The 14,360-nt window shown below is 40.7% G+C and overlaps 1 protein-coding gene across 19 annotated transcripts in view; it reads right to left on the reverse strand.

Moving 5' to 3' along the window:
• The window catches only part of LOC123763958 (cAMP-regulated phosphoprotein 21), a 257,113-nt gene extending 246,537 nt beyond the window's left edge, over positions 1-10,576 (reverse strand). For 11 of the 19 annotated variants that reach the window (XM_069330057.1, XM_069330053.1, XM_069330049.1 and 8 more), the window contains exon 1: positions 10,400-10,576. The gene's annotated coding sequence lies outside the window, so the exon portion shown is untranslated. Of the gene's footprint in view, positions 1-1,286; positions 1,724-10,399 lie in introns of those variants that run through there. The other 8 variants (XM_069330060.1, XM_069330051.1, XM_069330058.1 and 5 more) reach the window with 2 other exon arrangements.
• Positions 10,577-14,360: the final 3,784 nt, after the last annotated feature.

Genomic DNA, 14,360 nt, shown 5'->3' on the forward strand with positions numbered 1-14,360 from the left:
AACAGAACTCAATTACGGGTTCACCATAGCCCGTGCTACATGGAAATTTTAGTTCAAAGTAGTTAGACCTAAAACAACAATAGAAATACCAACAGCTACAAGGGTCATCAATCACGAAGCGGTCAAGCCTGGCTCCGGGCCGAGCTTAGGGAGTAGAACACCTGCCACAGCCCCATCCACACACAGTCCTGGTACAACTCTCAGCGTAGGAGATGGCAGGTCACATTTGCGGCTGAGAAATCCCAGGTGATTATGATAACTAGACTGCATACTGAAAATTGAACAGGCTGGCAAATGGGTGGTAAAAACCAAGAGTTCAGAAAGGAAAGTGACATTAGGAACGAAGTTTGACTCTTCAATTGTAATGAAGAGCTACGTACTTAACCTGGCCAACAAGGTAGCCTGAAAACTTACAGCCTTACGGCACATCTCATACCTTTTTGACAGCAAAGGTTGCAAAACTTTACATAAAGCACAAGTTGGCTCCCATCTCGAGTATGGGCCCCTTTTCTGGATGCCTGCCCTCCGTCGTTTATCAGAATTTTGGACAAAGCAGAGAACCGCGTGAGAAAGTTAATCTTTATTCTTGACCAAGTCTGGTTGGACTGTTGTGAACATCAACCTCCAACACTGTCGAAACTTACTTACTGTCGGTGGACTTACTGTTAGGTACACGGTCAACATTCGCAAAGTTCCGTACCTGGCCAACTTCACGGATAATCAGTAGTTGGCACCCATGACACAAGGCTTTCAGCTATCAACGGTCTCGTGATGGAAGTGCCTTTCTCAAGAACACACTCCATCAACGATCATTCACTCCTAGTCTGACTAGCATCTTGAACTTATTCGCACAACAGGGTGATACACGGGGGATCAGGTCAACTGACCACATTAATTAAGGATCTGGAACTCAGTTGGCTACAGGCTCATCCTGTTCCTTATATGAGTTACTTAGCTTTAACAATTTTTAATTCCTAATGATTGAAATGAAATATGGGTCTCTAGGGACAGGCCACCACCGCCCACGGGATGGGTATGTGGTACACAATAAACAAGGCTTCAGATGAGCCGAGGTAGGTTAACAGCTCTTGCTTGCAGTTTCACTAAGTACATCAATTGACAGCCCTAATGAACTCTAGTCTTAGTTTAAGGTTTACACATGCCAGGAAACTAGAGTGTAGGAGATGTGGTGTGAATAAAATCTTAAATTATCTGCTGGACGACAGGCCAAGTGTAATCAAGTGTTTAATAAATGATAAGAGTTGAACACTTGGGGCGGTAATTACCAGTTGTGTGTGAAGGCAGCGGCAAGGTGGCCTCGACACTGAGCGTGTGTCGGAGTGTAGCAAGTATATAGCACTAGAATGTTACTGCTGCTGCTGCTGGTGTTGAAGAGTGAGTGCGGGCCAGGGAGTGCATACCCGCGCTGCACGCCATAGCACGGGCAGGCCGGGGACCTGGCAGAGGTAGCAGCACGTTACCTGGGTGTGTGTGAGGGCAGGCGCTGGAGGCTGCTGGTGTTGAGTGTTGCCCAGCAGGTGAGGAGGGTTCCTGCTCCTGCTGCTACCTTAGTCCGTGCCACGAGAGGGAGAGAAGGGGGACACGAAACGTTCAATCACCAACACAACCAGTGAGACACTGACCTAATCCTGGCGGCGGCACTGTGCCACCCGCTCCCTCTTGCTAACCCGTCAGCGCGCGCACGCCCACCACGCGCCCGTCTCACGCCTACAACATCAACCTACACGCCTTCCCTTTGTGCCTTCTACCACTCGTACCACCCTACACCACACCCCCTCTCTACTTGTGCACACCGCCGCCCCCCTCCTCTTTCCTTTCCACCAAACCTCCTCTCCCCTCACCTACCACACCTGCTTCCACACCACCTACTCACATATGATTAAGACAGAGGACAGCTTGAGGCTTCAAGAAGACCTGGACAACCTGCAGGAATGGTCAAAGGCTCCATAAGAACGGCCTTTGGAAACTTGTGTAAGGAATCTTTCAGAACAATATATACCACATATGTCAGACCAATCCTGGAGTATGCGGCTCCAGCATGGAGTCCATATCTAGTCAAGCATAAGACTAAACCGGAAAAGGTTCAAAGGTTTGCCACCAGACTAGTACCCGAACTGAGGGGTATGAGCTACGAGGAGAGACTACGGGAATTAAACCTCACGTCACTGGGAGACAGAAGAGTTAGAGGGGACATGATCACCACATACAAGATTCTCAGAGGAATTGATAGGGTAGATAAAGACACGTTTTAACACAAGGGGCACACGCACTAGGGGACACAGGTAGAAATTGAGTGCCCAAATGAGCCATAGAGACGTTAGAAAGATTTTTTTTCAGTGTCAGAGTAGTAGACAAATGGAATGCATTAGGAAGTAATGTGGTGGAGGCTGACTCCATGCACAGTTTCAAGTGTAGATATGATAGAGCCCAATAGGCTCAGGAACCTGTACACCTGTTGATTGACGGTTGAGAGGCGGGACCAAAGAGCCAGAGCTCAACCCCCGCAAACACACCTAGGTGAGTACAAGCACACGGCGCCCTCCTCGTCTCTCATATGTCCCCCCCCTCCCCCCTACTCTTTCTCACTGTACCCAGCACCACCCTCACTCTCCCCACTGTACCCAGCACCACCCTCACTCACCACACTGTACCCAGCACCATCCTCACTCACCACACTGTACCCAGCACCATCCTCACTCACCACACTGTACCCAGCACCACCCTTACTCACCACACTGTACCCAGCACCATCCTCACTCACCACACTGTACCCAGCACCATCCTCACTCACCACACTGTACCCAGCACCACCCTCACTCACCACACTGTACCCAGCACCATCCTCACTCACCACACTGTACCCAGCACCACCCTCACTCTCCCCACTGTACCCAGCACCACCCTCACTCACCACACTGTACCCAGCACCACCCTCACTCACCACACTGTACCCAGCACCATCCTCACTCACCACACTGTACCCAGCACCATCCTCACTCACCACACTGTACCCAGCACCATCCTCACTCACCACACTGTACCCAGCACCACCCTCACTCACCACACTGTACCCAGCACCATCCTCACTCACCACACTGTACCCAGCACCATCCTCACTCACCACACTGTACCCAGCACCATCCTCACTCACCACACTGTACCCAGCACCACCCCCCATGCACCCGGGCTCTGTCAACAAGATGTTCTACCTCTTCGCCCTTACTTCATTACACTCAGAAATCACAATAGCGTGATGCATCAAAAGAAAAAATCCACAATGGCTGTAATGAGGGTTCGAACCTACGTCCGAGAGGATCCCAGACGCGCCATAAGTGACTGTGCCATGACACTGAAAAGAATTGCAACCGGGAGTGCTACTGCCTTTCTTTATCATGTCATGGCACAGTCGATTAAGGCACATCTGGGATCCTATCAGATGTAGATTCGAACCCTCCTCACGGTCCTTGTGGATTTGTTCATTTGATGCATCACACTATTGTTATTTCTGTGTGTAATGAAGTAAGGGCGAAGACGTAGAACATCTTGTTGACAGAGTCTGGATCTATATGGTCTATATGATTTTCATGCTTACATATGATATGTGATAACATCAGATAATACTGTTGTGCAGACAAGTTCCATTCCTTGTCTTATAAATAACTAACTTGAATGGATGATGGCAGCAACCTTCTACTTTCTACTTTTACTTGCTACTTTCTACTCTACTCTTCTACTTTCCTCTTTCTCTCTCATTCTTCAACTTTCCCTTTCCCCAAACCACTCTTCCTCACTCCCCCCCCCTCCCACCTCTCTACATCCCTCACCCTTTGACTTTTATTCATCCTTTCTTTTATTTTACAATTTCCTATACATTACAACTGCATCCCTCACAATGTTCGCAAGCAAACCTAACCGAAACACAGCAGTCCAAGTATATTAGGCCAAGAGGGGATATAAAGCAACATGTGTTGAGAAACCGACAGAGAGACTAATATAATACTCAACAGGATTTATCTATTTTTAGAGTAGATCTGCACCCACTTGTGCTTTTTTGGAAGCCAGGATTACCTGAGGGCCATTACCTGAATACTTACCTGAATTTACCTGGAGGGCCATTAACACTCTAGTGGCCTCGATGAGAATAGGAAACCGGCATCTTGTCAAAAGTTCCCCCCATTTGTCCTGATGATTTTTTCAAGCTCGATTTTAAAGTTCAGCAGAGTTTTGGCATTTACAGCTTTGGTGGGTAGGCAGTTTCATGGGTTTATAACCTTGTGGGTGAAAAAGCATCCCCTGTTTTCAGTCCTACATTGTGGCTTCTTGAGCTTGAAACTGTTACTCCTTGCCTGCATTACATCTGACCTTTTAGAAAGTTGTCCGGATCAATATCCTAAAATTGTTCAGTATTTTAAACGTTTCAATGAGATCAGTCCTATCATGTCTGGTTTACAGTGTTGTTAGCACTATGGCCCTCAACCAGTCCTGTTATGAGAGCTGACTTAGTTCTGGAATTATTTTTGTTGCTCAGTGTTGAACTTTATCCAATGAAGCTGTCTTTTTGAAGATGAGTTCTCCATGCCTGGCTGCAATAATCCAGGTAGGGGTGCACCAGAAATTTATACAAATGAATGACTACCTTCTTTTCCTTAAAGTCAAAGGTACACTTGATTATTCCTATGGTTTGTTTACCTTTTTTATTGCTGCTCCCACTTGTTGTGCAACTTTCAGTGAATGATGGATTCTGACTCCAAGGTCCTTTTCATCATCACTCTCCTGCAAGGTAATAATGTTAATTTTGTAGTTGTGGCATGGGTTGTTATCCCCAACGTGCAAGGTCGCACATTTATCGATATTAAAAAGCCTTTGCCAGTCTTTTACCCATTTGTGGAGTTCATGCAGATCTCTTTCTAAGTTTCAATATCATTTTCAATGTCATTATCATTTCCCACTCAACCATAATTTTATGTGTCATTTGCAAATTTGATGATGTGGTTTGTTACACAGGTATTCTGATCTATGTCATTAATGTATATGGCAAAAAGGGGTTGGCACCAAAATGGACCCCTGTGGTACCCCACTTGCCACATTTCTCCATTTCAGATTCATTCCCATTTAACACGACCCTTTGTTTTCTGTTTCAACCATTGTTTTATCCATTCTAGTATTCTTCCATTTATTCCATGGGCCTTTAATTTCCTTGCCAGTCTTTCATGTGGCACCTTATCAAAAGCTTTAGCAAAATCCATGTATTCTACATCCACCAGGTCTTTGAGTAGCTGATGACCATTTCCAAAAATGTGAGCAGGTTTGTAAGGCAGAATCTATTTTTAACAAACCCATGTTGTGTAGATTGTACAAGACAGTTCACTGAAAGATGATGAATGATTCCCTCCCTGAGAATTCTCTCTGTGAGTTTGCAGATGTGTGATGTCAAGTTGATCAGCCGGTAGTTTTTTACCGTGCTCTTTCTGTCCTTTTTAAAAATAGGGGTGACATTTACACATTTCCATTCAAGGGGGGACTATCCCTTGGTCCAGAGACTTTATGAAAGGTAATTTCAGTGGTAGGCATAGTTCTGCCAGTTCCTATAAAAACTCTGGGTTGGATACCATCCACACCTGGAGCTTCTGAGTCTTTTAGTTTGTCAATGTTCTTTCTGATAATGTTGCATGTTATGGGTATTTCCCTAAATTCATTCTCCTCACCTCCTGCATACATTTGTGTGGGTGATGGGATGATATCTAACCTTTCTAATGTGAACATTGATGTAAAGTATTCATTTAGTGTGTTTGCTGCCATTTTGTCATCCATTATTATTATTATTATTATTATTATTATTATTATTATTATAATTTGGTTAGTCTCATTTATATATTCATTCTTATCATTCTTATATGTGCTGTCAATCTGCTGCATGGTGTCTATTAATCTTGTTTAAATTACCAATCAAGCTGTCAATGTAATCAATCAGAGCTTTAATATACCAATGTGCTTTAATATACTTACTAATCTCTCTTATCTCATTTTTTTTTCTTGCAATGTATTTGTTATTTTATTAATTCTGCTAGAATTTACCTTCTTAAAATTATCTGTTAGATTAAGGACCTGCCTGAAACACTGCGCGTACTAGTGGCTTTACAAGATTGTAAATACTATACTATGTATTCTCACAAACCCAATGTACCTTCTTGTATATTAAATAAATAAATAAATTAATAAATTTACTAAGGGTCCTACAGAGTCCTTTGTTTTGGTTCTACTTCTCATATAGGCACAGAACAATTTTGGATCTTTCTTTATGTTTTGGGCAAGTTTTCTTTTGTAGATTCTTTTGGCTGATCTGATTTTATGGGTGGCCAAGTTTAGTGCCCTTTTGTATAACTCATGATCAATGATGTCCATTGTGGATTTATACATTCTCCAAGTGGTTCTGCTTGGTTTTCAATGCTCATTTTACGACCTGTGTCATCCATCTTGTTCCCTTTCATTTCTTTCTCCTTTTTGGCACATGTTTTTGAATGAGTTCCGTGATGACCCTCTTGAAATTTAGCCACGATGCTTCCATGCCATGTTCACCTATCAGCTCCCTCCAGATGTTCTGCAGTTCCTCTCTCATTCCTTGATAGTCTTCCAAATGGTAATCTAGAAATTCATCATTTACCTTTATTAGTTTCTATATTCGTAGTCCATCTTAAAATATGGTGAGCACATGAGGGGGGTTTAACTTTTCCCCCTACCTGAATTTTATCAATCATGCTCACTTCTGATGTTAGCATCTAATACTGAAATATATTATAAGAAGCTCCATATTGAAACTTTCTCTTAAAAACTCACGTAATAAGGGATGCACCTATAAACGTAACAATTTACTGCAATTATCTCCTAAATGCTTAAACAAACATTTTTTACAGTACTTCAAATGACTGTACTGTATACTCGGGTAAATCAGGTAAATACTGTTTGCATCAGTAGTTGTTCACATAAAACTAAAAAAAATCACATTACATTAAAAATGAAATGGCACTGCATTAAAAACTAAATGAAATTAAAAATGAAATGGCAGTCACAATGAATTAAAAATTATGTCCAGAAAATATTAATCTTATAAAGAATGAGTCCGAGATTTGTAAATATACAGTATATCACATTTTTCAGCACAGTTTGTTCAGTATATGAGGTTTTGGACATAATTTAATGTATCCCATGATATATTTTGTTAACCTAAGAATACAGTATATGAAACACTTTCTCTAGTATCGGTGTTGTTACGTTATTCCCCTGCATAGCAGTGGATTCTGCCTCCTCCTACCATCTTCAACATCAGCATGCTATATTACTTCATGCCAACATCAAGAACCACTAGCAATAAGTACAGAATCGTTTACCACGGACTCCTTCCCCCCCCCCCTGCCATTCCACGAGAGCTGCCAGCCAGGTGTTTCTTGGCTGATATTCACCACCAGCTAATGACCCTTATTCTGCCGGCTGACTGTTCCAGACCCTGTTACTCGCCGACCTGATGTCACCACCTGTGTATATTAGCAACTGTTGGCGATACATCAGCCAGACAACTTCTGGTGCTCAAGGATTACATGTCTCTTCCCTCTGTCGACGTGGTCTTTACTATGACGCATGACGGAAGACCCTCTGTAGAGTGTAAAAAGTGTACAGTCACCTTAGCTTTAAAGTAACGTAAATATTCTTTTGCCTTTGCTAAGTATTAAGCCAAGTTTCAGGGTTTTGTTATTATTTGTTTAATATTACTTTGTGCAAAGTTTATCATTATTTGTTTAAGTAAAGTATTTAAATGTTCATGTTTCTTAAATTCTCCCTACAATTATTCACACTGCAAAGGACGTAAGCAGCTGTATTTTAATTTGTTTAATCTTTTTTTTTTCTTTTTTTGCTTTATGTGCATTAGGCATTTACCAGCTGCCTGTGTAGTACTGCTCTACCCACAACACGTCACAGTGTAGAGAAAGAATATACAAAATAAATATAAAATTAGATTTTAACCAAGACGACTAACAGCATCCAAAAACGTTTACAAAATTATTATACTCCCCCTTGTCAACAGCGTTGCATGCTGGACGATGTGCAGTCACACAGTCAATTGACAAGGCCTAATATGAACTAGCCAATACAGTTACTGGTTGGGTGAGAACACAGGCATCCTGGCTAGGGGGAAATAAGCCCAACACACTTCCCGTCCCCAAAATATAGTATACAAAACCAAGACATATACACTTCAACACAGTATTTTTACACAGTTTTTTTATGCCAAGTGTATCACAGTCATACAAGGTAGAGTAGTATGTGTAGGTCAAGAGGTCAAGAGTGCACTGGGCTCATGAGCTACCAATCCCCGACACCACCGAGCTCAGATCCTTTATTTTTTATTTATTTATATACAAGAAGGTACATTGGGGGTTAAGAGAGTACATAGCAATATTGGTTTTACATTCTTGTAAAGCCACTAGCATGCAGAGCTTTTCGGGCAAGTCCTTAATGTAACAGATAATTTTAAATAGATAATTTCCAGCAAAATTGACAAATAATGTTTACAGGTACATTGCAAGAAATTTTGACACAATACACAAAAATTACAAAGAAAAATACAATAAAAAAAGATTAGATTAATACACAATAGTGACAATTCACTATAATGACAAAGATTAGTAGGTACATTAAAGTAAAATTTGAGGGTTATCAATTGGTTCATTGTAGGACAATTTGAGGATCATTTCAAGGAATAATGCAGTAGAATATGCACTCATTATTACAAGCATGATATGAGATGATATCAATGATTACAAGGGTAAAGTTATATGGCTTAGGTACATATATTGGGGGACTGGGTAGCACTATATACAGAGCAAGTTTTAGCACTAGGTAGGAAACTACGAAGATGAAAATAGGTACTTGTTGGTTTTGTTTTCGAATAATTCAAAAGTTGGACAGCTTTTCAATTCGTTAGGGAGTGAATTACAGTATAAAGGGACCTGGCTTATGATAACTAATTATCATAAGCCAGGTCCCTTTATTTGCATAGTGTTTATACAGATTAAATTTGACTCTGGGGCTATCAAAGAGATTTATTTCTGGTTTAGTGATTATGGGTCCTATTACATCTGTCCAGGGAACGTTTCAGAGCAGGGTTCACACTTAAGAACAGGGTTTTTGTAAATGTAGATGGCACAAGAGAATGTGTGGAGTTTATGTTTAGGGAGTTAAACAAGGGGGCTGAGTGTTGTCTGAAAACAGAGTTTGTTATTGTTCTGATAGCAGATTTTTGCTGGGTGATGATGGACTTGAGGAAGTTTGCAGTGGTTGAACCCCATGCACAGATACCATATGTAAGATAGGGATAAATTAGTGCATAATATAGTGAGAGGAGAGCAGTTAGGTACATAATATCTGATTTTAGAGAGTATACCAGCTGTTTTAGAGACATTCTTGGTTATGTGTTGTATGTGGGTACTGAAGTTGAGTCTCTTGTCTAAGTATAGGCCAAGGAACTTTCCATCATTTTTATTGCTGATGTTAACATTGTCTATCTGGAGCTGAATTGCATTTGTTGATTTGCTCCAAATAAGATGTAGTAGATCTTTTCTATGTTTAGTGTGAGTTTGTTGGTTGACATCCATAAGTGAACTTTTTTTAATTCATTATTTACAACATTATTGAATGTGTGTGGGTTGGGGTCTGAGTAGATGATGGTAGTATCATCAGCAAACAATATAGGTTTAAGCATGTTAAGAGACATTAGGCAGATCATTGATGTACATAAGATAAAAAGGAGGTCCTAGGATGCTAGTACAGTTAAAGGTAGAGTAGGAGAGGTTATATCATTGATGGCTACATATGGGAGTTTATCACTAAGATAGGATTGAATATAGTCCAGGGCAAGGCCTCGTATTCCATAATGGAGGAGTTTAAGAGGCAGTTATGGTTAACAGTACCAAAGGCCTTTCTCAGGTCAATGAAGAGTTCAATCGGAAACTCATTTTTGTAAAGGGCTGAGTAGATTATATCAAGCAGACTAATATTTGCATCGTTGGTACTCTTTTGGGAGCGGGAGCCAAACTGACAGGGTCTGAGTATGTCGAATTTTACGAGGTAGGAGTAGAGCTATTTAAAAAAAAATCAAATATTTTTTATAATATGGGATAACATTACCAATGATGCTTCATATTTAAGGCAGTTACACTACGATAATTACGTTACCGTACAAAAAATACAATGACATAACGCAGTTTGGCTCGCTCACTTACTTATAAAAATAAGTCAAGACAGCCAATCTGAACAATTAGTCTGTTTTAACCATAATACCACATGACACCACCTATTATACCAACACAACGATCGCTCTCCCTACCTGTTCTCTCAGGTGAATTCCGTGGCAGACACGACACAGGTACAAAACCCACTGAATAAGAATTAAAATACAGTTTCACACACAATCAATATTACAATAACAACAAACAGACGATAAATGAAGTGGTATAGAGCGAGCACAAGCGGCGTGCCATTGGCCCGCGGGTGGGCCGGCCTCTCCTGCTGGCTCGCTGCTCTCACTTTACACACTCACACTCTCTGTGATGCTGTCGTCTGCTCTCATCAATGGACCCATAACTATACTGTTCTCACCTCAACACCTCCCACTCCACCTCCCTCTACAACACATGAAGACAACACATGATGTACAAACAATACTAGTGCAACACTGGCTTAATTCCACATCGACACCTTTATCTGGACCTAAAATAAAGACCTATTTAATTTCTGACAGAAAAATGAGGGCAGTAATGATTCAATGCCAGTCAATACACCAGTCTCCGTGGTGTAGTGGTAAAACACTCGCCAGGCGTTCCGCGAGCGCTTTGTCATGGGTTCGTATTCTGGCCGGGGAGGATTTACTGGGCGCAAATCCTTAACTGTAGCCTCTGTTTAACTCAACAGTAAAATGTGTACTTGGTTGTAAAAATGATTATTCGTGGGGGTCGTATTCCAGGGACTTGCCCGAAACGCTACGCGTACTAGTGACTGTACAAGAATATAACAACTCTTGTATATATCTAAAAAAAAAAATGTATCGGACTGAAGATTGTCATGAGTGGAGTACCACAGGGTTCAGTTCTTACACCAGTAATGTTTGTTATCTACATAAACGGCCTACTAGATGGAATACAGAATTATATGAACATGTTTGCTGATGATGTTAAGTTACTAGGGAACATAAAAAACAGATGATTGTCTTTGATCTCAATTACTATTAAGTTCTAGTCTAAGTGTTTTTCCCACACCATGCCCGAAACGCTTGGCGTAATAGTGGCTATAGGCATTGTATATACTATCTCTATCTATGAAACCAACAATATGTTTGTATCTATCATAAATCTAAAAATTACGTGAAAAAACTTTTAAAAATTCTGATAAAAAAAGAGATCTAGAGGTGGTTCTAGATTGGTAACCAGTTAGTTAGTTTAGTTCATTTATTATGCACCCCATACCCATCCTGTGGGCGGTAGTGGAAAGGGTTACAGAGGCACAAAATGGGCTCAGGGACTGAACCCCACAATTCATTTAGCTAAGCAAGTTACAATCTTGATGAGCTAGTTACAAAATTCAATATAAGTCGTCACATCAACAATGGGTTCGAGATCGACCTCAAATACAGGTTCTAAATTAAGCAACTGACATATGTGGAGAGCTAGTGTCACAATTTATATGTTTGTCCTGCACACCGCCCCCCATCCAGTGGGCAGCGGTGGATAGGTTACAATCACTCAGTTACTACCTACAGTTAGCAAACTGGGGATATTTGGCTAAAATTTCTGGTAGCAGATCATTTTGAATGAAATATTGACACATCGCTGGAACATTGGTTATAGAATTATCTCTAAATTCACGTATCTTTTCGCACTCCATCACATAGTGACGGAGGGTGTGCGAATAATTTTGTTGACACAGTTTACATTTGGTCAGGTCTACATCAGCAGATAATGAGAATTCCCAGAGATACTTGTAACCGAGTCTAAGCCGAGCAGTAGTAACATCTAGAAGTCTGCTGATTTTATTGGATGATCCATAGATGTGTGGCTCCTCTTGCATGATAGTATGATGATAGATGGAATTACTGGTGTCAATTTCACTTTGCCTCAGATCTACAAGATCTTGTTGAAGTTCTCGGTGTACTGCTGCTCTCAGATTGCTCATTGACAATCCAAGGTTACACTCAACGGCTCCTTTAAAGGCAGATTCTTTGGCTAACTTATCAGCTCTATCATGCATTCGGAGGCCAACATGAGATGGAGACCACATGAAATGGACTTTGTTACCATCCTTAATAATTTTGTTGTATTTGTGTCTAGCTTTGGACACGAGCATGTTACAGTTATGTCTTAAAGAGTTGAGAGCATTTAAGGATGATAAGGAGTCACTTACAATTAATGTAACCAACGAGGACTTTTACCAATCCAACATTCTGTTTGTAACTCATTTTGAATGTATTTATTTTACCTGAATAATCATTTATTATTATAGAAAACTATCACCTAAGGACCAGTTTTACCTACTTGATTTACCTGAGGGCCACTAACCCTAGTCGTCTCGACGAGGACAGGAAGCTGGCGGCTTGTCGAAGGTCCCCCCCCATTTGCCTTGATGATCTTTTCTCGATATATTATAAACCTTAACCGTTTTGGCAGTTACGGCTTCAGCGGTAGGCGGTTCCATGGGTTAATAACCTTCTGGGTGAAAAGCGTCTCCTGTTCTCAGTCCTACAATGTGGATTGTTGAGCCTGAAACCGTTGCTCCTTGTTTGTGTTACATCTGACCTTCTGAAGAAAATATCCGGATCAACATCCTCTAACTTGTTCAGTATTTTAAAAGTTTCAATGAGATCCGCCCTGTCATGCCTGGTTTGCAGTACTGATAGCTCTGTGGTCTTCAACCGTTCCTGATACAGGAGATAACTTAGTTCTGGAATGACTCTTGTTGCCCGGTGTTGCATCTTCTTCAGAGCAGCTATGTCCTGGAAATGAGGTCTCCATCCTTGGATACAGTAATCCAAATGGGGGCGCACCAGAGATGTATACAGCTGAACCATTACCTTCTTTTCTTTATAGTGAAAAGTACGTTTGATTATCCCAAGAGTTTGGTTAGCTTTTCTGACTGCTGCACCCATCTGTTGTGCAACTTTTAATGAGTAGTGGATTTTGACTCCAATGTCCTTTTCTTCATCAATCTGCTGTAATGTAATGCTATTAATTTGGTAGTCGTGGTGTGGGTTGTTATGCCCCACATGCATGGTCTTGCATGTGTCAATATTAAAAAGCATTTGCCTGTCTTTTGACTATTTGTGTTCATGTAGATCTCTTTCTAAGGCTTAAATATCATTATCATTTCCCACTCTACCGTAAATATTTGTGTCGTCTGCAAATTTCATGATATGGCTTGTAATATTCTCATCTATATCATTGATGGATATAACTGTAGTAAGTATAAACAATATACTCTCTCCAAACTCATTAGCTTAATGAAAGAAGCGAAACTCTTTTCAGCACTATGAAGAACTCAAACCTTTTCCCTAATAACAGTAAACATGTCTTCCATCCTATTGGAGGGTGGTGAGGCAAAATCTGGGTACAGCACAAGAATATCTTCCAATATTCCTGAGAGTATGAAGTAATTACAGAGCTTACAGATTTTTGCTGGGTGATGATAGGCTTAAGGTGGTTTGCAGTGGTATCAAATCAAATCAAATCAAATGTTTATTTAGGTAAGGTACATACATACAAGAGATTTTACAAAGAGTGATGGATTTATAGATAGGGCTAGTACATACAATGCCTAAAGCCACTATTACGCAAAGCGTTTCGGGCATGAAAAACTTAAATGACTAAAGCTTAATACTAATTGAGCATAAAGAATAAAATGAGTTGAGAACAAAAAATAAAAAAAAGATATAAAAAAGGGGGGAAACATGGCTGAAAAAGCAGCACAAATACAATTATGTCGACAAACAGCGCCATTTAAAAAAAACAGACATTGGTTGACAATAGCGGGGTAAGGTAGGTTACAGGGAATTTATTAGGTATAACTTCGTTTTTATCTTAAACTGGTTGAGAGAGGTACAGTCTTTAACATGGTTAGGAAGGTCATTCCACATTCTGGGTCCCTTGATTTGTAGAGCATTTCTAGTTTGATTAAGTCGTACTCTAGGAATATCAAAACTGTATTTATTTCTGGTGTGGTGCTCATGGGTTCTGTTATAACCTTCTATGAAGCTTTTGAGGTCAGGATTGGCATTACAGTTCAGCGTTTTATATATGTAT

This window comes from Procambarus clarkii, chromosome 23 (genome assembly GCF_040958095.1).
Source record: "Procambarus clarkii isolate CNS0578487 chromosome 23, FALCON_Pclarkii_2.0, whole genome shotgun sequence".
In the NCBI taxonomy this organism is placed as follows: domain Eukaryota; kingdom Metazoa; phylum Arthropoda; class Malacostraca; order Decapoda; family Cambaridae; genus Procambarus; species Procambarus clarkii.